This window comes from Salvelinus namaycush, chromosome 6 (genome assembly GCF_016432855.1).
Source record: "Salvelinus namaycush isolate Seneca chromosome 6, SaNama_1.0, whole genome shotgun sequence".
NCBI classification, from domain to species: Eukaryota; Metazoa; Chordata; class Actinopteri; order Salmoniformes; family Salmonidae; genus Salvelinus; species Salvelinus namaycush.
The window spans coordinates 13,669,013-13,696,302 of NC_052312.1; the positions used below are offsets into that span (position 1 = coordinate 13,669,013).

The following is a 27,290-nucleotide window of genomic DNA, read 5'->3' on the forward strand; positions in this document are numbered from 1 at the left end:
GAACATTACCTCATGTAGAACATTTCCTAATATAACCCTACCCCCTCTAGACAGTTTCCTAATATAACTTAACCTCCTGTAGACAGTTTCCTAATAGAACTTTATCCCCTGTCGAACATTTCCTAATATAACTTACCTCCTGTAGAACATTTCCTAATAGATTATTACCCCCCCGTAGAACATTTCCTAATAGAACCTTACCCCCTGTAGATAGTTTCCTAATAGAACTTTACCTCAACTAGACAGTTTCCTAATAGAACTTTACCTCCTGTAGAACATTTCATAATATAACATTACCTCATGTAGAACATTTCCTAATAGAACCTTACCCCCTGTAGATAGTTTCCTAATAGAACATTACCCCCTGTAGAACATTTCCCAATATAACATTACCTCATGTAGAACATTTCCTAATAGAACATTACCCCCTGTAGAACATTTCCTAATAGAACCTTACCCCCTGTAGACAGTTTCCTAATAGAACTTAACCTCCTGTAGACAGTTTCCTAATAGAACTTTACCCCCTGTAGAACATTTCCTAATAGAACTTTACCCCCTGTAGACAGTTTTCTAATAGAACTTAACCTCCTGTAGACAGTTTCCTAATATAACTTTACCCCCTGTAGAACATTTCCTAATATAACTTTACCTCCTGTAGAACATTTCCTAATAGAACTTTACCTCCTGTAGAACATTTCCTAATATAACTTTACCCCCTGTAGACAGTTTCCTAATATAACCTTACCTCCTGTAGAACATTTCCTAATATAACTTTACCTCATGTTGACAGTTTCCAAATAGAACTCTACCTCCTGTAGAACATTTCCTAATAGAACTTTACCCCCTGTAGAACATTTCCTAATAGAACTTTACCTCCTGTAGAACATTTCCTAATATAACTTTACCCCCTGTAGAACATTTCCTAATATAACTTTACCTCATGTAGACAGTTTCCTAATAGAACTCTACCTCCTGTAGAACATTTCCTAATAGAACTTTACCCCCTGTAGAACATTTCCTAATAGAACTTTACCTCCTGTAGAACATTTCCTAATAGAACTTTACCACCTGTAGAACATTTCCTAATATAAATTGACCTCCTGTAGAACATTTCCTAATAGAACCTTACCCCCTGTAGACAGTTTCCTAATAGAACTTAACCTCCTGTAGACAGTTTCCTAATATAACTTTACCTCCTGTAGAACATTTCCTAATATAACTTTACCTCATGTTGACAGTTTCCAAATAGAACTCTACCTCCTGTAGAACATTTCCTAATATAACTTTACCCTCTGTAGAACATTTCCTAATAGAACTTTACATCCTGTAGAACATTTCCTAATATAACTTTACCCCCTGTAGAACATTTCCTAATATAACTTTACCCCCTGTAGAACATGTCCTAATATAACTTTACCCCCTGTAGAACATTTCCTAATATAACTTTACCTCATGTAGACAGTTTCCTAATAGAACTCTACCTCCTGTAGAACATTTCCTATTAGAACTTTACCTCCTGTAGACAGTTTCCTAATATGACTTTACCGCCTGAAGACAGTTTCCTAATGGAAATGTACCTGCTGTAGACAGTTTCCTAAGAGAACTTAACCTTCTGTAGACAGTTTCCTAATAGAACTTAACCTTCTGTAGACAGTTTCCTAAGAGAACTTAACCTTCTGTAGACAGTTTCCTAATAGAACGTACCTCCAGTAGACAGATTCCTAATATAACTTACCTCCTGTAGACAGTTTCCTACTAGAACTTACCTCCAGTAGACAGATTCCTAATATAACTTTACCTCCTGTAGACAATTTCCTACTAGAACTTGACCTCCTGTAGACAGTTTCCTAATAGAACTTTACCCCCTGTAGACAGTTTCCTAGTGATACAAATGGAAGAGCTAGGCTAAACAATAATTGTTCTTCAGCTCTGCTTCCAATGCAAAATATGCTTTGTTTTTGTTGTTGTTTGTTTCACACACAAAGCCGAAACACAGAAGGGACCACATTGGATTCTTGACACGATGTAAGAAATGGCAGAACCATCTGTGGGCTAAAACGTGGAAGAAAATCAAAGATTTGACTGCCTCAGCAGAGAAAAATTTGATCTAAAGAGAAGCCATCTCCCTTCTGACAAAACTTCCTCCACTGATGTCCATGATCATCTGTTATGTACCTCTCTACAGGATGTTTGTGTGTGTATGTGTGTGTGTGTGTGTATCCATGCCTATGTGTATGTGTTAACGAGTGCATAACAATCCCTTTCCAGACTGTATATTTGACCCTGAGGGTCAAATATAGGTTGAACTTCCCCAGTTTATGAGCTAGCCACTAGTCAGACTTGGTTACTCTGAGCCAAGTCTCTGTCCCTAGCACTTATCTGTTGCCACCCCACCATCTCTCACAGCTGGTAGTGTAATTGTGCTTGGAAAAAGCCTATCAACCAAGATACTCCATCTTGAACGTTCTCCCAAAGCCCCCTTTATCATTATAACTACAGTAGAGTGCCTCAGAACTAAAGTGTTTCAACCTAGTCGTTCCCTTCTGTGAGAGATAGAGAGTGGGGAAGGGAGAGAGGGTATATGGAGAGAGAGAGAGCTAGAAGAGAGATAGAGAGAGAGAGAGAGAGACAGAGACAGAGACAGAGAGACAAAGAGAGAGACAGCGATAGAAAGAGAAAGAGAGACAGAGAGAGAGAGGAATAAAGTGAGAAATAGAGAGAGAGAGAGACAGACAGATACAGAGATAGAAGGAGAAAGAGAGACAGACAGATAGAGAGGAATAAAGTGAGACATGGAGAGAGAGAGACAGAGAGACAGAGAGAGAGAAAGAGAGAGACAGAGAGAAAGACAGGGAGAAAGACAGAGAGAGAGAGAGAGAGGAATAAAGTGAGAAATAGAGAGAGAGAGAGAGCAAGAGAGAGAAAGAGAGAGAGAGAGAAAGAGCTAGAGAGAGAAAGAGAGATGGAAACAGACAGAGAGAGAGGAATAAAGTGAGAAATTGAGAGAGAGAGAGAGCTAGAGAGAGAGAAAGAGCGATGGAAACAGACAGAGAGAGATGAAGAAAGTGAGAGAGCGAGAAACCAACAAAGAATATAGACTTCTGTGGGCTGAAACCCTAGTCGTTCCCTTCTGAGAAAGATAGAGAGAGGGGAAGAGAGTGAGGGTAGAGCGAGAGAGAGAGAAAAAGAGAGAGAGAAAGATAGACAAAGAGAGAGAGAGACAGAGAGATACAGAGAGACAGAGAGAGAGAGGGGGAGGAAGAAAGAAAGAGATGGCGCGAGAGAGAGCGAGAGCGAGAGACAGAAATAGACAGAGAGAGAGGGGAAGAAAGTGAAGAAGTGAGCGAAAGAGAGAAACCAACAGGGAATATAGACTTCTGTGCCAAATCCCTTTTTTCCCCCCTAACGCGCCAGAAACACATTTTAAAACTGTCATACTTTAATTGAAATTCCATCACTTGTGTGGCTGCTATTGTGGAATAATTTGATAAAGCACTGTGACGTGAATGCGCAGAGCGGGCGGCGTGACTTCCATTTCTCTTGCCTTTTATTTCCCTCGTTCAGTCCGTTATTTAAATGAACCCCTTTGCAGATTCTGTTCTGTCCCAAAATTACAGATAAGAGAAAAGGAGACGATAGCAAGGGCAAAAATACAGCCATTTTGGGTCAAAATTTAAATCTTGTTATATTAAGCCTAAGTCTACCCAGCTACTTAGCCAAGTGTCGAAGGTAATGATCATATTAGCATCCAGAACAGCTAAACTGTTTGAGGTGGTTCCTTTCCATTTATTTCCATTGGTTTCCAGTTGGTTCATGCTAACTGCTAACGATTGGTAGCGACTGGCATTCTGTCGAGCCAAAATGGAGGTCAAAGGCAGAATCCCATCCCTACTGACCCCAATGCAAATCCATACCAGCAGCCGCCCACCTATCTCCTGACAACTGACATGTGGCATCCGTCGTATCTGTTGAAACCCAATCCACCACTGAAAAACAGATACAGAGACAGGCAGTCGTGGCATCCCCTCCCACTTGTGATACGTGGGTGATGGGCTGATTGCCCCTATAGCCTTAAGACTGCATTCTCCACCATGAAACCAGAGGGAGAGACAGAGGAGAGGATAATACTACTCAAAGGTGTAAAGACGTGTATTGGTGAAAGAAAGAGAGAGAGAGAGAGAGAGAGAGAGAGAGAGAGAGAGAGAGAGAGAGAGAGAGAGAGAGAGAGAGAGAAAATGTGTGTGTGTGTGCGCACATGTCTGTGTGTGAGTGTGCACTCTTGCACCGGCTGAGTGTGTGTGCTGTGTGTGTATTTGGTGTTAGTGCTAAGCAAAGACTCCTCGCCAGACAATATTTATGGATCGTTCTCCGTCTTGACTGGGTGATGGACAGCAGAGGTGATGCCGGCGGGGCGTGAAAATAGGCTTCTTATTACTCTGACCCCAGCGGTATAAGCTGAATATCAATACCGCTAGTGTTTCCCTCTGTGTAAAGCCAATGCCCCGTGGCAGACTTCTTTGAATGCTTTCCTAATGGCACCCTATACCCTATGTAGTGCACTACTTTTGACCAGAGGCCTATGGGCACCTTATGGGTCCTGGTCAAAAGTAGTGCACTACATAGGGAATGGGGCGCCATTAGGGATGCACCCTGTTTTATATCACGCAACCACCCTTGAACAGTAGTTGGGTAGAAAGGGGGTTAGGCGAGGGAATGTAAGCATGGGTAGATCAGTAGATGGAGGGGCTGAGTGAAACATACGGCAGGCTGCAGCCAAGTGAACCAGGAAGGAGGGGTGGAGGAAGGCATGATTACTTTATTATGCTGTGGGATTGATCAGTGTTCTGCTAAATCAAACTAATTTCTCATTGTCACATTGCATCAGGTTCTCCTTGGTAAACTGGGTTCATAGAATAGGTCCCCCTGACACACACTGTCGCGCATGAAGGCGCACACGCACATACACACATACATAGGCTCACTATTAAATACACGCACTTGCATGCACACACACATCCTCACAGCAGCAGCCCCGCCATGTTTTTCACCAAGACCGCTGCAGTCAAAACTCCTCTCGCGCCAGCCGGGGGGGGGGGGGGGGGGGGGGTAGTTTAGGCCTGCTGGCACAAATAAATTAGATTACACCAGTTGATTACAGGGCAATGCAAACTGAGGTGGTGATTGTTAGCAGACCTATTGGCACTCCGCGGTCTTCTCTCTCCAACCAGGTTGGCGCCCCATAATTGCAGCCCTGCGTTTAGGTATCCGTTTACATTATGTAAGTGTTGATTTTTCAGTCCACGGCTTTGGTGTGGCACTCCACAAGCAGTGGTCACAGGCAACACAGGCGCACACGCACACAAACAAACACACAAAACACTTTTCAAACAGACTTTCTTTTTTTTGCTTCCCCTTCTGCGATAGAATGGTGTGTCATAGACACTTGGATGTGGTGGAACAATAACATTGTACAAGGAGACACCCCTTCTTTAAGAGGGTACTTTGTTCAGTCTGGCTGAGGGACTGGATGCTGATTTTATTAGCTAAGTCACTCTGCTTGGTTCACCTGCAAGGGAATCTATTAATCCTTTGGCAGCAGGCTCTTCTTGTCTCCTGTTTCATAATGTTCAGTCCCAGCATGAAATACACTGCAAATTAACTAGCAACTGCCTCGCTCTCATCGATGCACAATACACTCTTGCCCTGCCGCACTCAATCATAGAAACTTGGTTTCTGAGAGTTATGATGAAAAGGCTCTTCAAACAACACCGTGAATTGTTTCAAAGGATTTCACAGGGACACGCAGCCAAGGACAGGTACAGAAAAAATGGTGGCTTCAGCACTGCTTTCAAAACAACGTAGCTCATCTCTCACGTCAGCTCTCTTTGGGTTGAACCACTTAAATCGACTAGGCTCTTCCACGTTAACGCATGTTCATTTCGTCTCCTCTTTTGAGGGCAGCTGTCGTAACAGCGAAATTGGAAATCGATCGAGTTGCGACAGGCGCTAAGAGCGTTGTGTCAAAATTGGGCGAGTGCTAATTGTTGGAGCTAGAAACTGTAAAACGTAAAAGAGAGGTGAGCTCTCAGAGTGCTTACTGCCGACAAACTGATAAAGACTGCTCAGCCACAGACACACACACAATTACAAAGCACTTAAAATCCATTTTACACCTCACTACTCCAACCTCTCTTATTGACTTTTCATTTCACCCAGAGCTACAAACGCAATACAACCAAATAGTGAGCTATAAGGCAACTGAATGTACTGTAGGATAACCAAACGCCAAGCCATGCATATTTACTGTGTTTCATGCAGGCACATATCAATCAGTTCAAGAAAATTCTCAAACCGAGAAAATAGAATACAATTATATAATGCATATAAAACAAGCAATTAACCCAAAATGTGATATCTTTCACATATAAAAATAGGCCTACATTTGATCAAATAAGCAGCAGGCCAGCACAGAGCATTATAACCTTATTATTATCAAATGTTTCTGTGGTAACCTTTTATGCTGTTAAAGGCCCAGTGCAGTCAAACATGTAAATTTGTCTGTGTTTTATGTATTCTTCCACACGATGAGGCAAAGGGGAGAGAATAACCTGTCTTTTTGTGGCATCACTGGTCTCCTGACCCCCCCTCCCCCCTCACTGTAGAGTTGTAGAGTAGGCTAGGAAGGCCCCTAGTGGCTAAACTCGCTCAGTGAGCACAGGTGTTGTGCGCAATTGTACTGGAAAAACTGTAACGGAAAAAGGTTCACTTTCACCTGATTTTGTGACAGGCGTTTTTTTGTGTGCCTTTTGAATGCCTGTAAACCAAGGGATATAGTTCGCCCTGCCGACTTTTCAGTTAGGACCTCGGGGAAACAAAAATGTGTTCCAAAAATAGGCAACAACATAGATATGGCGCGCGTCTCTTGTGCGAACGCGAGGAATGCGGCTTTACATCGTGACAGTAGACTCCACACAACTTCGAAAAACGTCGTTTTCCAATTAAACTGTAATATCACTATCGAAACCTAATAGTATGCCTACTAAAACAGCACCATCATCATTACATCGATGTTATTTCTTCTGATGAGCAAATACAATGACTATGAATGTTTTATGAACGCAATCATCTATCGATAAAGGGTATTAATGTACTATATTTATTTTATTATTGTAGCCTATCATAGGCCGCAGTCTACTGCTGTAGAATTTACATTAGCCTATCATACAGTAAACGAATACCCAGATCCCCAAAATCGCCTAGTATACTAGAATAGTCATAAACATAATTCAAATAAATACTTGTATCCTGTTGTAAATGTGCACGTATGATACATTTAATTAAATGAGATTCGTGCGTCCCTCACAAAATAGGCAGGTCTATTCAGAGTCAATTCAACCTAAATAAACTACAGTATTATTTTATTCTCTATACAAAACACAAACAACATAAACGAGTCCATAAATACAACTCAAAAAATGCAATGTAGCCTAAGCACAGACAGAGTTTGGTGCTCCATTATATTTGACAATAAAGAAATACAACAAATCAATCGCATCTCAACACGCACTATTTTAAATGCTTTTGGAGACGACTTCAGTCCGGCAACACTGTGCGTGAAAAGTCAAACATCCACAAATTCACCAACTTGAATGGTCATTTCCATAGAAGCTTACCTTAACATCATATTTGCATGTAGTCTTTAAACTCGGTCTCTCCAGTTGTAGGCTATTAGAATAGTCGCGAGTTACATCCAGAATGACAGCAGTATACGAGAAATAATCCGTCTACAGATACGCTTCTTTTCCAGTCTGCCCACTCTAATTTCGCCTCTTCCTGGAGTTTTCTTTTCTCGAATGAATGTTCCTCAGTGCAAGATGCAAACCACCACAGCGAGCGGAGGGACCAGAATGTCCAGCAATGAAAACATGTGGTATATTTCCCGTCCTTGTGTGCGTTAGGTCTTCATTATTCTATGTGTCGAGACTGTGTCTGTTCTGTGTGCGGTGCGGCAGGGACGCGTTCTCTCTTGCCGACACTCACACAGACTGCCCGACTCAGGCACAGAAACCGAGTGGGGATAGAAGGTGACGTCACTCACCAGGATCAACTAACTCCCAGAGCTCAACTTTCTCCCCTTCAGTCCACCAAAGGAATGTTGGAGTTTGGACATTATCACACGTTTTTCAGGGAAACATTTGTTTTACGTGGTAAAAATGGTCGGAAAATTTGTTTTCAGATGATGAAAATAAAGAATAAAGTGTGTGTGTGTGTGTGTGTGTGTGTGTGTGTCTGTGTGAGAGAGAGAGAGAGTATTTGTTTTTTTTATAGCTATTTTGGGCTTTCAGATAGTTTTATCTGGGGAACTCCACCATTCACAAGCCACATGCATTTGAAACACTTCCAAGAGGAATATTTACAAAATATTACTTCTGACAATGTTTTTGCCCTTGAAGCATCAATAAAGTAATCCCTATATGATTGTTTTAAGAACTAGTCACATATTTACTGCTAATCCTAATACTGTTATTTATTCATATACCTTTGTAAAGCCAATATTATCGACTGAAACTAAATTATCAATATCATATCTTTGTGCATTGTATTCTAGAGTACACAGAGCCATAACAAAGTAAAGTATATGCCGGGCCCTGATTTAGAGGCTGAAAAACAATGTCCCAGAGCGACAGATGAATGAGGGTGTTTGGAGGAAACTTGCTTTTGTGGCAGGGACCCAAAGCTTCCAATGAACAACTTAGCCTGCAGGCACAAACAGTTTTTTTTCTCTCTCTCCTTTTTTCTCTGTCTCTCTCTTTTTTTCTCTGTCTCTCTGTCTCTCTGTCTCTCTGTCTCTCTCTCTCTCTGTCTCTCTCTCTCTCTCTCTCTCTCTCTCTCTCTCTCTCTATTTACAAGGCAAATAAAAGTAGCGGTTTAATAGCAATGAACAATGAGAGCACTTGACAAATATGTCATTTCAAATAACTTTTGATTTAGTAATTAGCCTGTTCTGGCAATGCGAAAATTAGAGGTTTGGTCAAACAGTGAAGTTCAGTTGTGACCACAAAAGCAACGTTGTACAATTGTTTTAATGTCATTCCAATGATTGATGAGAAAAACACAAGAGCAAAAGCCATGATTAAATGATTCGTCCTTGACGTGTTGTTGAGGTTTTAGGTCTACAGAGTACAGTATACATAGTATTCATTCTTTGAGATACCACAGCATGAAAACATGAAAACTTTCTTTGAAAATGTGTTGGCATTGCTTGCAATGTATTACAAACACTGCATGACTTTAGTTTAAACATACTATAGTGACTAACCTATAGACTAACTTAAGTAGACATTATCAGATGCATTACAGATGTAGGATCTTCATTTGATCACCCTTTTGCAGGATAACTTTCCTGCAATGCAGTGTATTTGAGGCTTAAAAAGGCTTCTGAAGTTTGTAATTTCCACTTTGAACTTTCAGACTTGATTTTTCCTTACGAAAAATGTATCAACCGCTACAAAAATGTCCATGAATTATAATCCACATAATAATTTAAATGTCTTGTTGCCGCATGTCCTACTGTAGCAAACTGTCTCAAATGAAGATCCTACATCTGTACAATGCAAGCTATAACAGCAGTACAAGATACGGACGCAAAAAGTCTACATCTACCGTTTTCAAGCCCCTTCTCTCTTTGAATATAATTGGATGAGACTAGTTAGTGGATTTACAATCTCGTTCTGGGTCTAACCTTGTGCTATTTCTGCTCTTGGCACAGTCGAGGGGTGTAATACGGCAGGCTATTGTTGATAAATGAGGGCAAGGGTGGGATTTATCAAGATAACTCATTACCTATAATGGGTGAACTTTGTCATGTAGAACTAGACGGCGAGAGTCCATAAACCAACTGTCTTTCAATAAGATGGATTCGAAACCAAGGCAATGCAGATGCTTGGCTGTGACACAGTATTTCTCTCCTTTTGAACGAGAGAAGTCAAGTTTGTTCCCTATTATGTCCGGCGACGTAGTGAAAGTTAAAGTTCCTAGGGTGACACCACATCTGGAGCAGATGGTGAATATCATAAGCTGAACAATGTTAAAAGGACTTTAACTAAAAAAGGAAATTATGTCATTTAGCTGACATCCAGAGCAACTTACAGTAGAGAGCATACATTTATTCATATTTAACTAGGCAAGTCAGTTCATAATCAATTCTTACTCACAATGACAGCAGGTTAAGTGCCTTGTTCAGGGGAAGAAGACAGATTTTTACCTTCTCAGCTCAGTGATTCGATCTAGCAACTTTTCAGTTACTGGCCCAACGCTCTAACCACTAGGCGACCTGCCGTATGTTTGCACTTGTCCCCTGTGGGAATCGAACCCACAATGCTGGCGTTGCTAGTGCCACGCTCTACCAACCGAGCCACACGATTCATCAACATGTACCTACATTACAATATATAAAGTGGGAAACCCATCCACCCACTATGGCTTCACCACCACATGCTGTATGTTAACAACAACAAAAAAGAAATCAAGAGAGCTGCACACTCTATATACATGAACTCCCAGTAATGTATTGGGTAGAACAGCAACGTTTCAGCATCACTGTGCCTTCTTCAGGGTAATGTCATGAATGCTTGAACCAGGTTATCTAGACAAACAGTGCAACAACAACAACAACGAGATCAGTGTCGAACTTTCCACCCCCACCGTGGTTCTGTAGATCTCTGGAGACCTTGACTAATCACAAAAACACTGACGAGCTTTTGAATATCCTCATTTGTGGGCGGTCCCTTTGGTATGCTTTATTGGATACATCATCAAGTCCCATAATGCAAATTGGTGCTTTTGATTACCTGCAATTATACTGAACATAAGGCTGATCTGAACTGGTAGCCATGTTTGTTCGTTTTTTTACACAGCAAATATATTATCGTTTTGTTGACTTTATCAACCCAAATGACGGCATTTATATTGGCAACGCTTTACAATAAGGTATCCTTTCACGAGGTTGCAACGGTTTACACATAATATATCGACAGTTAACTATCATGAATGAACAGCTGCAACTCATTGGTTGAAAGGGTGTTACTGTCGTTTTGGTGCTTGCTCAATAATGAGCTTAGAGACAGTGGGGATAGAATGTCCTGAAGGACAGACACTTTATCAAAAACTACAAGTCAATCTGGGGCTTGCATGGGCACCAGCCTCCTACCACAGTGGTCTCTGAGCCACGAGCCAGACTATATGACAGCTGTTATGCCGCAAATCAATGTATTGACTTGGACAAGACTTCTCCTATACTGGGGTAGTGTTTATCTCAGCAAGGATATAAACCACCTTTTAAAGCTCCAACTTGTTGTTGTGTGAGTTCACATTGTTCAGCGGAGAAAGAAAAAAAAGAAGTCGGAAATCGATTTCCTTGTTACACAAGTTAGATAGAGAGTTAAAGGAGCTACTGAGCGATAAAGTCATGGATTTCCCACAAAGGCCCACCAGCACACACTGTGTTTAGTTGTATCAAGATTGAGCATTTAATCAGACTTTGGATCAATGAATCGTGTACAGTATGAATGAATTGTCCATTATTTCTTAATGAGTATTTTTGGTCCAATTTATGAGTAGAATTTCCAATTAATTACAAGAAATGATTGAGTTAAAATGGATTGACCCCTGGATTATAAAATGATCTTCTAACATCTGTATTATGGGCAAATCAATACCTATACACATTAAGACCACACAGGGAGTTCTAACAGACGTCATATAGCGAGACCATGCAAGAATATCCAATATGTAATCCTTATACAGAACCCTAAGGTACAGGCCAGGCCAAGGTGTGTGTATCCTTGCCATGGTGCTGTGCCATTATAGATGATTCTACGTCACGTCATTACTCTCTGTTTGTGCATCTCAGGACAACACTATTTATAACCCAGGGGTAGAGCGACAGAACTTGTATCCCCACCAAAAACAACTTCCATTCAATTCCTTAGAGTCGATCCACCCTCACCGCAATGTGCCGTTAAAACCCACCCCTTTTCCAATCAAGTAAACCAGTCATCGTAAAATTAATTCCCTGCCATCAGGCTATTGCCTCTCACTCTTTGGATAACGATCTCCTAAGCGGATAAATGTAATCCGACGTGTCGAGACGACAGACGAAATTGACTTGTAAATGGCCACTGGCCAAGCACAACAATTCGGCTAAATGCCGAAGGTGACAACCAACCACCAAGGTGATATTACAGACAACACCCCAAAGGCATGACAACGTATGCCAAACACCCAACAAAACCCCAGCGTGAATCTCAGCCAAGAAACCCAGTATGTCTCTCTTCTCAGAATGTCTCAGAACGCGTTGGCGATGATGGACGGTGAAACGTATTGTCTTACTTAATGGTCAATTAACAGTTTGTCGAGATTTGAACACCTAATGATTGCTGAGTTCATGATACAAAAAGGACAAAGAAGAGGGCTATGAGACTTTGTTTGGAGCTGTTGCTAAGTTTACCCTCGAACTTTGAAAAAGAATGATTGCAATGATTACGTTTAATTTGGGTTGAGTTGTAATGGTTTTCTTCCTGGGATGAAGGAGAGGACCAAAACGCAGCGCAGCTAGTGTTCAACATACAAACAACAAAACAATAAATGTGAAAACCGAAAACAGTCCTATCTGGTGCAGAACACAAAGACAGAAGACAACCACCCACAATCCCCAACACAAAACAAGCCACCTATATATGATTCTCAATCAGGGACAACGATTGACAGCTGCCTCTGATTGAGAACCATATTAGGCTGAACACAGAAACAGACAAACTAGACACACAACATAGAATGCCCACCCAGCTCACGTCCTGACCAACATTAAAACAAGCAACACACATAAGAACTATGGTCAGGACGTGACATGAGTTGTGTTGATATATTGTTGATATACTGACTTGAATCCAAGCAGCCCTATTGTTAAATCTTACACAATCTGTAATATTGCTTTAAAATGACTTTTTATAGCTATGCCCCCAACTGTACTGTAACAAGATATGAAACTGTACTGATTTTGAACCAGATAGAGAGGCTATATTTTTTTTTAATCTGCCCTAGTTCTACTGTATATGAACTTGGTTGTGTTCACTTCTGCTAACCCATTCTACCTTGACATGTAAGTAACAACTCATCTTCTACCGGCAATGCATTTGTAGTGACCTATTTTTGCCGGAGGCATATGGTCATAGTCAGTAACCTGCTCCTTACAATAAAGTATGCACAGTCATCATTATTAGACAATGCCTTATTACAAAAGATCCATCACACTTCGCGATCGCGACAGGCGCTGAAAGAGCTCCGAGCTCTGTTCGGGTATAACGTGGATTCAGGATGTCTTGTGATGGGCTTGAAAGGCAATCAGATTCCATTAGAGCTGAATTGGGTTAACGTGGAAGCATGGCGTGCAGTGGCAGTGGCCGTGCAGTGTGCGTGTTCTGACAGTTCCTGTCTGCTGAAGAATATTGTCTTCTCTTTGACAGCAGAGGGAAAGAGACCACGGAGAGAGAGAGAACCAAGTCCCAAGAAAGGATTCAGCGGAGTGGGGATACGGTGCAGATCTGCATTGGTTGATGTGGTGGTAAGGGTGTGTGTGTGTGTGAGGATTTGTCCTCCACTCTATCTCTCCCCCTCTCTCTGCCTCTCTTCCCCACCTATCATCCACTCTACTCTATCTCTCCCCCTCTCTCTGCCTCTCTTCCCCACCTATCATCCACTCTACTCTATCTCTCCCCCTCTCTCTGCCTCTCTTCCCCACCTATCATCCACTCTATCTCTCCCCCTCTCTCTGCCTCTCTTCCCCACCTATCATCCACTCTACTCTATCTCTCCCCCTCTCTCTGCCTCTCTTCCCCACCTATCATCCACTCTACTCTATCTCTCCCTCTCTCTCTGCCTCTCTTCCCCACCTATCATCCACTCTACTCTATCTCTCCCCCTCTCTCTGCCTCTCTTCCCCACCTATCATCCACTCTACTCTATCTCTCCCCCTCTCTCTGCCTCTCTTCCCCACCTATCATCCACTCTACTCTATCTCTCCCCCTCTCTCTGCCTCTCTTCCCCACCTATCATCCACTCTACTCTATCTCTCCCCCTCTCTCTGCCTCTCTTCCCAACCTATCATCCACTCTACTCTATCTCTCCCCCTCTCTCTGCCTCTCTTCCTCACCTATCATCCACTCTACTCTATCTCCCCCCCTCTCTCTGCCTCTCTTCCTCACCTATCCTCCACTCTACTCTCTCTCTGCCTCTCTTCCTCACCTATCCTCCACTCTACTCTATCTCTCCCCCTCTCTCTGCCTCTCTTCCCCACCTATCATCCACTCTACTCTATCTCTCCCTCTCTCTCTGCCTCTCTTCCCCACCTATCATCCACTCTACTCTATCTCTCCCCCTCTCTCTGCCTCTCTTCCCCACCTATCATCCACTCTACTCTATCTCTCCCCCTCTCTCTGCCTCTCTTCCCAACCTATCATCCACTCTACTCTATCTCTCCCCCTCTCTCTGCCTCTCTTCCTCACCTATCATCCACTCTACTCTATCTCTCCCCCTCTCTCTGCCTCTCTTCCTCACCTATCCTCCACTCTACTCTCTCTCTGCCTCTCTTCCTCACCTATCCTCCACTCTACTCTATCTCTCCCCCTCTCTCTGCCTCTCTTCCTCACGTCCCCTCCACTCTCTCTCTCCCTCTCTGCCTCTCTTCCTCACCTATCTTCCACTCTACTCTCTCTCTGCCTCTCTTCCTCACCTATCCTCACTCTACTCTCTCTCTGCCTCACCTATCCTCTACTCTCACTCTCGGCCTCTTTTCCTCACCTATCCTCCACTCTACTCTCTCTCTGCCTCACCTATCCTCTACTCTCTCTCTCTCTGCCTCTCTTCCTCACCTATCCTCTACACTCTCTCTGCCTCTTCCTCACCTATCCTCCACTCTACTCGCTTTACCTCACCCCCTCTCTCTGCCTCACCTAACCTCCACTCTACACTCTCTCTCTGCCTCTCTTCCTCACCTATCCTCTACTCTCTCTCTTCCTCACCTATCCTCCACTCTACTCTCTCTCTGCCTCTCTTCCTCACCTATCGTCCACTCTACTCGCTCTCTCTCCCTCTCTCCGCCTCTCTTCCTCACATATCCTCCACTCTCCGTCTCTCTCTCTGCCTCTCTTCCTCACCTATCCTCCACTCTACTCTCTCTATCTCTCTCTCCCCTCTCTCTGCCTCGCTCCCTCACATATCATCTACTCCACTCTCTCTATCTCTCCACCTTCTTCTGCCTCTCTTCCTCACCTATCGTCCACTCTACTCTCTCTCTCTACCCATTCCCCTCCCCTCCCAAAGCTGATTATGTCATGATATGACCCTCCCATGCTCTCTCTCTCTTTTCTGTGTGTACATAGCCAGGCTCACCTCTCACCGTGCAGCAACAGGCATTAACCAGAACTCTCCGGGCGTGGCCAATTGATCACGGCTATTGTGTCTGTGCCCGGGTCCTCCATTTTACAGTTCAGTGTCCATGAAAAGGCGCTTTCGACCGGCCCGATCCATCACCCCCCCCCCCCCCCCCGCACCCAACAGCACAAAGTGGAGAGCCTACCGGCCAATTCCCCAATGACATTTTCACAAGCGCACCTTTATCAATTTCACACCTCCGAAGCCCCTCTATGGAGGGGGGTGGGAGGAGAGGGATCGAGGGAGGATTGATGGGAGAGTGTTTGAGAGAATAAACATGAAGTTTGATGTTTGGGGAGTGATGTGAGTTCTGCACAAACAAACAGGGTGTCATGTCCATTGAAGTAAGGGACAGTGCAAGGTCATCGATGCTATACATTCATGGATTTATATTACTATTGGTACGTAATGAATAGTTAATGGTCATTCAGGGTTCTCATTTTGATGAGATTATAAAATTATCTACAAGTGTAGTCAAATATTAATGTTGTTTTTTTAACTAGGAATATGGTTGAACTTTGTACAGATGTCAGATCTTAATTTGAGCCAGTTTGCTACAGCAGGAAAACAGGAAATGTGAAAATTAATTCAGATAATAATAATGGAAACTTTTAGTAGGGGTTGATACATTTTTCAAGTCTGACATTTTAAAGTGGAAATTACTAACTTTAGAAGCCTTTTTAAACCTCAAATACAGTAGAAGTGTGTATGTCCTGAAGTGCAGCAAAATTCTCAGCAACAAAAGAGTGATCAAATTAAGATCCTACATCTGTGATCCTACATACGTATACACTGAGTGTACAAAACATTAAGAACACCCCCCTCCCCCCCAAGGCTTAAAAATCCTTCTTTAACCTGTCTCCTCCAATTCATCTACACTGATTGAAGTGAATTTAACAAGTGACATCAATAAGGGATCATAGTTTTCACCTGGATTCACCTGGTCAGTCTGTCATGGAGAGAGCGGGTATTGTTAGTGTTTTGTACACTCCGTATAGCAAAGAGGTTCTAATTTCCTGTAACAAAATATGTATCAACCCCTATAGAAAAAAATGTAAAGCGCTATATATGTCCCATGTGTTATGATTCCTATTAATTCATTGTGCCTATGATAATGTACAAACCTGTTACTGTTTGCTGCCCCCTATAGTTTACATCTCTCTTTTGCTCTCCCTCACTTTCCATCTCTTTCTCTTCCATACTGTAATAAATAACACACATGCTAATTATTCGTCCTCTGACATCATCAAAGTTGTAATGGAAAATGCCCTCGCTTCCTCCTTTCACCATCTTGACACAATTAGGCCTTCGGATAGGCAGCCAACGGATCCATTTGAGAGGCACTTGATTGGTTGGTGAAGGTACTGTAGGAGAGCTTGTAGAAGCTCATGGGAGGATAAGTACGTTTATTTGTGTTTGGCGAGGCTGAATGCTACCTACGTCAGGCGGCACTTCAAGAAAGCGGAGTCGGAGAGGAGGAGCGCGAGGGGAGGCAGGTGGAGAGAGAGGAGGAACAGGTGGAGAGAGAGAGGGGAGAGAGAGGAGAAACGGGAGGGGAGGCAGGTGGAGAGAGAAAGAGGAAGAACGCAAGGGGAGGCAAGCAGAGATACTGTAGAGAGACAGAGGAGGAACGGGAAGGGAGGCAAGAGGAGAGACAGAGAGATGGGAAGCAAGCAGGAGAGAGAGAGGAGGAACATGAGGGGAGGCAATTAGAGATAGAGAAGAGGAAGGCGAGGGGAAGCCAGTGGTGAGGGAGAGGAAGAGCGCAAAGGAGGCGAGCCGAGAGAGAGAAAGGCAAGGTGACTCGTTCACGGGCCGAAGGGTTTATGGGATTGCTCCCAGCTGCCTCTCGGTTTAGTGTATCCCTGGCGCCTATAATATCTTAATTGTTTCAAATTAAACGCTCATAAAATCGCAAAGGAAATTGAGTTTTCTCACTGGCTAATTCAGTGCATACCCAACTTTCATCTGGGTACTCTGAATGTGGAGACTTTTAAAAGAGGAAAATGGCTCCCATCCCGGATGTGTTGGAACTTAGTGTGTTAGAACTTGTTTTATAGGTTGTCAATTTCCACCTTGTGCATGCTACATGAGTGCGTGTGTGTTTATGCGCTTGTGTGAGCGTGTGTATGCATATGAATGTTTGTGTGATTGTGTGCGTTCGTCCGCGATTATATGATTATGCTTATCATAATAACAGTCTAAATAACACTGGGGGGTTAACTCATCTAGACCCCCCCCCCCCACCCGCCATGGCTTTCCTAAGACTCAGCTCATTCCAAGGGAGGAGCACACATTCAAATCACTCAACCAGCAAATGTGCCCTGAAAGACATAAGCCTTCCTGTCACACTACACACTACCTCACTCACTCACTCACTCACTCACTCACTCACTCACTCACTCACTCACTCACTCACTCACTCACTCACTCACTCACTCACTCACTCACTCACTCACTCACTCACTCACTCACTCACTCACTCACTCACTCACTCACTACCTCACTCACTCACTTACCTCACTCACTCACTACCTCACTCACTCACTACCTCACTCACTCACTACCTCACTCACTCACTCACTCAGTCAGTCAGTCAGTCAGTCAGTCAGTCAGTCAGTCAGTCAGTCAGTCAGTCAGTCAGTCAGTCAGTCAGTCAGTCAGTCAGTCAGTCAGTCAGTCACTCACTCACTCACTCACTCACTCACTCACTCACTCACTCACTCACTCACTCACTAAATCCATGTGTTTGCATGGATTCTCTGTGTTGAGCATTCACACTGTATGCCATATATTCTGTACAGCAGCTCATATGTAGATACACGCCATGATACGTGAGACATTTATCTACCCAATCACCCCTCACAATGCACATCAGAAATTCCCATTAGCCCTAGTTAACCTGGCATATTTACTCTTACTCTTCGATAACTATGGGTCCCAAAGAAGCCCACGCAGGGGCAATAACAGATCATTAGACTGGGGGAGTGGGGTATTGTGGTGGGGATGGCAAGTCGATTATCCCAAGCAAAAACACCAGCTGAGATGGCTGACACCTCTTCACTGGAGCCGAGTGTCGGGGATTGGTGATGTGGATGATCAATCTCATTTGACTGGAATGGAGGTAAAGTGGGAATACTTTTCTTGATAGGTGTTCTAAACGTTTGTGACACTGGATGTGAGCATGGGTATGTCCTTTACATGTTTTTAACCCTTTTTTGTATTCTCTTTGCATGGTTACTCCAGTCAACTACTGAGCAATGATCTTATGTCATAAGACCTTTATAACGAATATCATGGAATGTCATAACAACTGACATAGGCACGCAAGTACACCCAATTATAGCCTTACTAATACAACCATCAATGCAAAGTTCTAAATTGTAAACCTTTCTTTCAGGTTACCTAGCTACCACACTAGTTCATCTTATTCACTGTGCGTCTCACTTTTGCTGAATTAGGGCATTAAGCAAACATATTCCATTAACGTTTCGACTTTGGTCCCAAAACTGTCTGCAACGGCTTACGGTGGAGTGGAGGGTACACAAGGCTTATGTCAATACATGCCCCATTGCACAACATATCATATCTATTACGTGTAATCTTTGCTTCACTGTACTAATACCAGAGCCAAGTTTCACATGCTGAAAATCAATGCTGTAGTTGTTACGCAACACAACATCATTTCTGATCCAGACTTTACATTGCAAGCACAGACAATAATCTCTCTGACAGACAATGTTGCTGTTACATAAGGTTCGACAGGGTGGGTTTGTATATGCACAACTAAGATGTCAATATTATTTTGGAGAGTATGACTAAAACATGCATATTATGTGACAACATTTCGTATTAAATATTCTGCGTCACACCATGTGTTTATTTTGTATTTATAATCTAGATAATACCCACATTGACGTCATGATTAACCGATAGGTCACTTTGGATTTGATCTGGACTGACTTGACGGATGAACATAGTAGAGGATGGGCAGTTCTCTATGTCAACTGGTTGAATCGCCTTTTTTTTCTATTGCATTTCCTGGTTCTATATCTTCACCTTTTCCCCTCTCTTCTTAGCACTTCTCTTTGTTCTTTTCATCTGCTGTTCTTCAACATCAATTAGCCTCAATGTTTTATATCTCTGTTCACCACGTGTTTTTCTCTCTTCTACTTTTACATGTACTTGTGCCTCCTCTCCTCTGCTTCACATGCCTCTCTTTCCTCTCTTCCTCTACTAATTTTCCCCGGGTCCCCTCATTTCCATCCCTCTTCTCTCCTCTCCACCCTTCCTCTCGGTGCAATTGTGCATGCACTCACTTTTTCAACTTCTCACCGCTCCTCCTCGCCCCTCTTGTCCTCTGTTTTCCTCCCATCCTCTCCTCCTATTTTTGAGCCACTATACACTTTCCACTCCTCTTCTCTGCATGTTCTACCTCGTCTCTATTCCCCTCCACCCCCTATCTTATCACTTTTTCCTCTTCTCTTCTCTATTCTCTCCACGCCACTTTTCATGTTGATCTATTCTTACCATCTCCAAACAACTTCCTTCCCACACCATTTTCTCTTCCTCTACTCCCTACCCTCCACTCTCCTCCATTCCCTCTTCTCCTGCCCTCCCTACCCTCCACTCTCCTCCATTCCCTCTTCTCCTGCCCTCCCTACCCTCCGCTCTCCTCCATTCCCTCTTCTCCTGCCCTCCCTACCCTCCGCTCTCCTCCATTCCCTCTTCTCCTGCCCTCCCTACCCTCCACTCTCCTCTCTTTTCCACATTTATCTCTCCTCCATTCCCTCTTCTCCTGCCCTCCCTACCCTCCGCTCTCCTCCATTCCCTCTTCTCCTGCCCTCCCTACCCTCCGCTCTCCTCCATTCCCTCTTCTCCTGCCCTCCCTACCCTCCGCTCTCCTCCATTCCCTCTTCTCCTGCCCTCCCTACCCTCCACTCTCCTCTCTTTTCCACATTTATCTCTCCTCCATTCCCTCTTCTCCTGCCCTCCCTACCCTCCACTCTCCTCCATTCCCTCTTCTCCTGCCCTCCCTATCCTCCACTCTCCTCCATTCCCTCTTCTCCTGCCCTCCCTACCCTCCGCTCTCCTCCATTCCCTCTTCTCCTGCCCTCCCTACCCTCCGCTCTCCTCCATTCCCTCTTCTCCTGCCCTCCCTACCCTCCACTCTCCTCTCTTTTCCACATTTATGTCTCCTCCATTCCCTCTTCTCCTGCCCTCCCTACCCTCCACTCCTCCATTCCCTCTTCTCCTGCCCTCCCTATCCTCCACTCTCCTCCATTCCCTCTTCTCCTGCCCTCCCTACCCTCCCTACCCTCCACTCTCCTCCATTCCCTCTTCTCCTGCCCTCCTTATCCTCCACTCTCCTCCATTCCCTCTTCTCCTGCCCTCCCTACCCTCCGCTCTCCTCCATTCCCTCTTCTCCTGCCCTCCCTATCCTCCGCTCTCCTCCATTCCCTCTTCTCCTGCCCTCCCTATCCTCCGCTCTCCTCTCTTTTCCATATTTATCTCTCCTCCATTCCCTCTTCTCCTGCCCACCCTACCCTCCACTCTCCTCTCTTTTCCACATTTATCTCTCGTCCATTCCCTCTTCTCCTCCCCTCCCTACCCTCCACTCTCCTCTCTTTTCCATATTTATCTCTCCTCCATTCCCTATTCTCCTGCCCTCCCTACCCTCCACTCTCCTCTCTTTTCCTACACTCTCTTTTCCATATTTATCTCTCCTCCATTCCCTCTTCTCCTGCCCTCCCTACCCTCCACTCTCCTCTCTTTTCCACATGTACCTCTCCTCCATTCCCTCTTCTCCTGCCCTCCCTACCCTCCACTCTCCTCTCTTTTCCTACACTCTCTTTTCCACATTTATCTCTCCTCCATTCCCTCTTCTCCTGCCCTCCATACCCTCCACTCTCCTCTCTTTTCCACATGTACCTCTCCTCCATTCCCTCTTCTCCTGCCCTCCCTACCCTCCACTCTCCTCTCTTTTCCATATTTATCTCTCCTCCATTCCCTCTTCTCCTCCCCTCCCTACCCTCCACTCTCCTCTCTTTTCCACATGTACCTCTCCTCCATTCCCTCTTCTCCTACCCTCCCTACCCTCCACTCCCCTCTCTTTTCCTACACTCTCTTTTCCATATTTATCTCTCCTCCATTCCCTCTTCTCCTGCACTCCCTACCCTCCACTCTCCTCGCTTTTCCTACACTCTCCTTTCCACATTTATCTCTCCTCCATTCCCTCTTCTCCTGTCCTCCCTACCCTCCACTCTCCTCTCTTTTCCTACACTCTCCTTTCCACATTTATCTCTCCTCCATTCCCTCTTCTCCTGTCCTCCCTACCCTCCACTCTCCTCTCTTTTCCTACACTCTCCTTTCCACATTTATCTCTCCTCCATTCCCTCTTCTCCTGTCCTCCCTACCCTCCGCTCTCCTCCATTCCCTCTTCTCCTGTCCTCCCTACCCTCCACTCTCCTCTCTTTTCCACATGTACCTCTCCTCCATTCCCTCTTCTCCTGCCCTCCCTACCCTCCACTCTCCTCTCTTTTCCACATGTACCTCTCCTCCATTCCCTCTTCTCCTGTCCTCCCTACCCTCCACTCTCCTCTCTTTTCCTACACTCTCCTTTCCACATTTATCTCTCCTCCATTCCCTCTTCTCCTGTCCTCCCTACCCTCCGCTCTCCTCCATTCCCTCTTCTCCTGTCCTCCCTACCCTCCACTCTCCTCTCTTTTCCACATGTACCTCTCCTCCATTCCCTCTTCTCCTGCCCTCCCTACCCTCCACTCTCCTCTCTTTTCCACATGTACCTCTCCTCCATTCCCTCTTCTCCTGCCCTCCCTACCCTCCACTCTCCTCTCTTTTCCTACACTCTCTTTTCCACATTTATCTCTCCTCCATTCCCTCTTCTCCTGCCCTCCCTACCCTCCACTCTCCTCTCTTTTCCACATGTACCTCTCCTCCATTCCCTCTTCTCCTGCCCTCCCTACCCTCCACTCTCCTCTCTTTTCCTACACTCTCTTTTCCACATTTATCTCTCCTCCATTCCCTCTTCTCCTCCCCTCCCTACCCTCCACTCTCCTCTCTTTTCCTACACTCTCTTTTCCACATTTATCTCTCCTCCATTCCCTCTTCTCCTGCCCTCCCTACCCTCCCTACCCTCCCATCCACTTCTCCCCCATTCCCTCTCTTCTCCTCTCCTGTGTTTGTGCCCTTTCGCTCCATGCACATCTAATGGCTGTGGTGTAATCCACTGGCTAATCTGCTGACAGTCTGTGTGACAAGGCATTAGCTCTGTGTCACTGCCTACCACACTGCCTCCCAGGGTCTCTGTATGTGCATCACGGCCTCTTAGAGTTCTGCTTGACCTCTCTCTCTCGCTCTCTCTCTCGCTCTCTCTCTCTCTCTGTCTCTCTGTCTGTCTCTCTGTCTGTCTCTCTCTCTCTCGCTGCAATTTCAATTTAAGGGCTTTACTGGCATGGTAAACATATCTTAACATTGCCAAAGTAAGTGAAGTAGATCTCTCTCTCTTGTCTGACCTGTATAAGGCAGACTGAATAACAGATTGATAAATCACTATCAACCAGACCTGCCTACTCCCCCAATCTGTTAATCCAGAAAGATTAGAACAAACATTTCAAGTAATTATCAAGGACTGTTTCCGGGTGGGGCGGGAAGATGCTGGTGGGTGGATGGTGACTGAGGGGATGGGTCGGGAGTATCTTTATATGCATTTATTTGAAAAAGAAAAACGACAAAACTAAATAAAAAGTTTGTCGCTAAGAAAAACCAAGGGAGTATAGCATAATGGCTGGACTATATGACTGTCTGCTGTTTTCACAGTCTGCCATTGTAGGTTGACCTATATGCAATGCTGTTTGATTGGACATTTAATTTCATGGCATATTTAATTAACTTTATAAGGTAGTGGAAGGGAATGGTGTCTGTGTGTTTGTGTCTGTGTGTGTGTGTGTCAATCTCCTCCCTCATCTTAATCTCCAGCCAAAACCCCCCGACAAGCGCTCAATCGCACCTAATATCAGTCCCTTCTCTCTTTCATCCCCTCTGCTTCTATCTCTCCATCCCCTCTCTCCTTTTCTTTAACAAGCCCCAGACCCGGACTTCCATCTCTCCCTGTAATCCCGTTATCGTGCTTGACCCCAGTAGATCTGTGTGTGAGTGTGTGTGTGTCCACAGCATATCTGTCAGCTAGCCACACAGATTATCCAGAGACAGCAGTCGGACACAATGGACTCCCGTTCTGAAGTGGAGGAGATTGCCTGATCCCCTGTAGCTGATAAGTTCCGCCCCTGAAGGTCCGAAGCAAGAAGGGAAGGAGGAAGGGTCAGTCTCCTTGCTATAGCGATCACTAATCACTGGCTAGCCTTTTTCAAAGGGAATAAGGGAGACAGAGAAAAGGAGGGGTGCGCTTGGTTGAAATTGAACCAGGCCAGCTGGAGCGATCGATTGATGAGTCAGACTTGTTGATTGGGTGACGTTTTTTTGTGTAACGGTCTGTGAATAAGTCCTTAATTAAACTGATTGTGTGTTCCAAGACTTGTTATAAGCATTCATGACATGTCAATTGTCCTGTATAATGCAGTAAAGCTGTACATTTATTCATGTTAAAACAACATACACTGGTGGTATATAAATTGATGGTTATAATCAGTAGGATTACTACAGGTACAGTTATTAATCGTATATCATGAACACATCAGATGCATTGCATCTTGTTGGTAGCCATTACCTTAAACGGCACCATTCATTCATCAAAAGTCTGATAAATGCACTTGAATTGCTTTGGGTAAGAATGCATCTACTCCACTCACAACAGTTTGTCCTTTTCCATTAAATCCACCTGACCAGTTTGTTTGCCGCCACAGAGATGATACTACTGCCATCCTGATGATACACATAACAAGAGGCAGACTCTGATGAAACACAGCTCGCTAAAGTACTGTCAGTGTCTAGATGTAGATGATTCGTTTGTCTGCAGCCTCCGAACCACGTCGCTGGTGATACTGTAGGATTCTTCCCTGCACTGTATTAAGATACAACTGTGATGTTTTAGAGGCTTGACAAACAGCACCCTATAGGGCTCTGGTATATACAAGATGGTATTTGAGGATACCGTTGGGGGTAAAGTGGAATCACATGGGATATTTCTGGGATCGTTCATGTTTCTGGGCACAAACTGAAGTGCTTTACTGCAATGTGTGAAGACTACTTTTCCCTAACTTGTCAGATACTTTGATAGATACCACTTTTGATAAATTACAGCCTAACATAGTGAATTGTATGACCTTGTGTTATCTTCTATTACTACAATGCAAACTTACTCTGTATACGGTATAAGGCATTGATTAGCGTTACTTTATAGGCACAACACTCCATAAAACATCATAAAGTACATTCTCGCCAATGACAACGTATATCACATTGCTGTTAATGGAACATAGCAGATTTCACAAGAGACCCACTGATCCGACTATGATAAGACTTGGTAGTAATTTCACAGGCTGAGTGTGTGGTGTATGCTTTGTGTGACAGGCCACCCTGACACACACACACTCTCTCTCTCTCTTACACAGACACTGACACACACGTGCGCACACACCCACACACACCCCCCCCCCCCCCCCCCCCCACACACACACACACACACACACACACACACACACACACACACACACACACACACACACACACACACACACACACACACACACACACACACACACACACACACACACACACACACACACACACACACACACACACACACACCACCCTGGGAATCAGGAGTAAGAGTTACTGCAGTTGTATTGATCTGTCTTAATTATAGGACTCAATATAAATATATTTGACTGCTTTCAGCTCGACCAGCAGCAGCCACTTTTATGGCAGAGTAAGTTGGCCAATCATTCCTAATGGCATGAGTTCAGCTGACTATCTCTAATAAAGATACAGGAGGCATACAATCTGTCTAGGAGACATGTTGTTAACTGATATATTTATATGGAGACTACAATTATACGGTTGTTTTCCCACTACAGTACGTTTGATGTGCTCCTACAATGACTGATACGTGGATGACAAAGAGTCATCCAAGTGAACAGGGTTGGATGTAGGTCATGATTGCGAGGTGCACTCGTCGAGCTTCAAACTCCTGAGTAGATCATGGTAATTAAAACATAAATTGGAGCCATTGAAAGGCGCGCGGGAAAGACAGGCCCCTCAGCTAGGGTTATTGATTTCCCTGCATACTTCAAAACAATTGCTCTGATATGTGCACGGTAAAATATAGGAGCCTTTAGATAAAATCAATAGCAAACAAGCCGCCCAACCTCTCCAAACAATGGCCTGTGAATTACAATCAGCCAATTCTGCTGGGATTTGAGGGAGTAGGGAACAGATGACGGCTGCGTCCCAATTGGCATTTCATTCTCTACATAGTGCACTACGTATCTGCACAACCGGTCAAATGTTTTAGAACACCTACTCATTCAAGGGTTTTTCTTTATTTGTACTATTTTCTACATTATATACTAATAGTGAAGACATCAAAACTATGAAATAACACATATGGAATCATGTAGTTACCAAAAAAGTGTTAAACAAATTAAAATATATTATATATTTGAGATTCTTCAAAGTAGCCACTCTTTGCCTTTATTACAGCTTTGCACACTCTTGGCATTCTCTCAACCAGCTTCACCTTCACATTCTCTCAACAAGCCTAATTTCCTCCTGTAGCAAACTGGCTCTAATTAAGACCCTACAAGTATAGATAAACAGATCGAGGGAAAGCGCAAGAGAGACAGACAGATAGACAGATGGGTAGACAAATATAACAACGTTCACATTTCAACATTTGTGAAGAACTACACTGCAATACAAAAATCCAACACAATAACATCATACACATAGCCCTGTGTCTCTTCCCTATCGGGCCCAAATAGCATGACAAACCAAAAAGGGAACAATAGCTATGGGAGTAGCTAAGGGAGTGTTGGCTAAAACAGCCGCCGGCAGCAACCCATACTGCAACTCACACCTGAACCCCACTGCTCAGTTGGACTAAGTTGTGTCGGTAACTTAAAATGCTAAGTGGAGTGCAACGGAAGAGGACCAACAGAAGATAGGATGAAATATCAAATCATCTTTCTTGCGAAAGGTCAATTTGGTAGTACTTTACAATTAGATACCCTTTATGAAGGCTGTTACCGTGGGTTTTATCACAAAGAGGGTTCACTGGATAGTTAAAGACTAAATAAATAGAGAAATTGAAACTATTTGGTTACTAGCTGTTTAACTTTGCTTAAACTGTTTAACTTTTAAAGTTATGTTGCCATTCAATCATCTTAGTCATGCAATATTATTACTAAGAGTCCCATCTCTATAGACATAGATGAGCTAATAATACCACAATACCCCAAAGTGCTTATGAAGATGTTATACCAAATGAATAAGCATGTAATGACGCATGAATAGGCATGTAATAACCCATATGGCGTGTGATATTGCAGTCTCCGCTCTGATTCATGTGTCACATGTATCTAATGTAGCCTTTAATCCACGGGTAGAGTAATCCCTGATCCCAGGGATGTCTCCCCTACCTCTTCCAGACTAATTCACATGCCTGATGCATCGTCCTTCAGTCCAGCCTTGCCAACCCTACATCTGGGGACAGAGAGAGTTCAGCCAGCACTGGCACTATAGAGAGAGAGAGAGAGAGAGAGAGAGAGAGAGAGAGAGAGAGAGAGAGAGAGAGAGAGAGTGAGGGAGAGAGAGAAAATGGAGAG

The 27,290-nt window shown here is 44.1% G+C and overlaps 1 protein-coding gene across 3 annotated transcripts in view; it reads right to left on the reverse strand.

The window, feature by feature from the left end:
* LOC120049659 (receptor-type tyrosine-protein phosphatase delta-like) overlaps positions 1-8,065 on the reverse strand; it is a 225,566-nt gene extending 217,501 nt beyond the window's left edge. For 2 of the 3 annotated variants that reach the window (XM_038995996.1, XM_038995998.1), the window contains exon 1: positions 7,674-8,064. The gene's annotated coding sequence lies outside the window, so the exon portion shown is untranslated. Of the gene's footprint in view, positions 1-7,673 lie in introns of all 3 variants that reach the window. The other variant, XM_038995997.1, reaches the window with a different exon arrangement.
* Between the last annotated feature and the right edge of the window lie 19,225 nt (positions 8,066-27,290).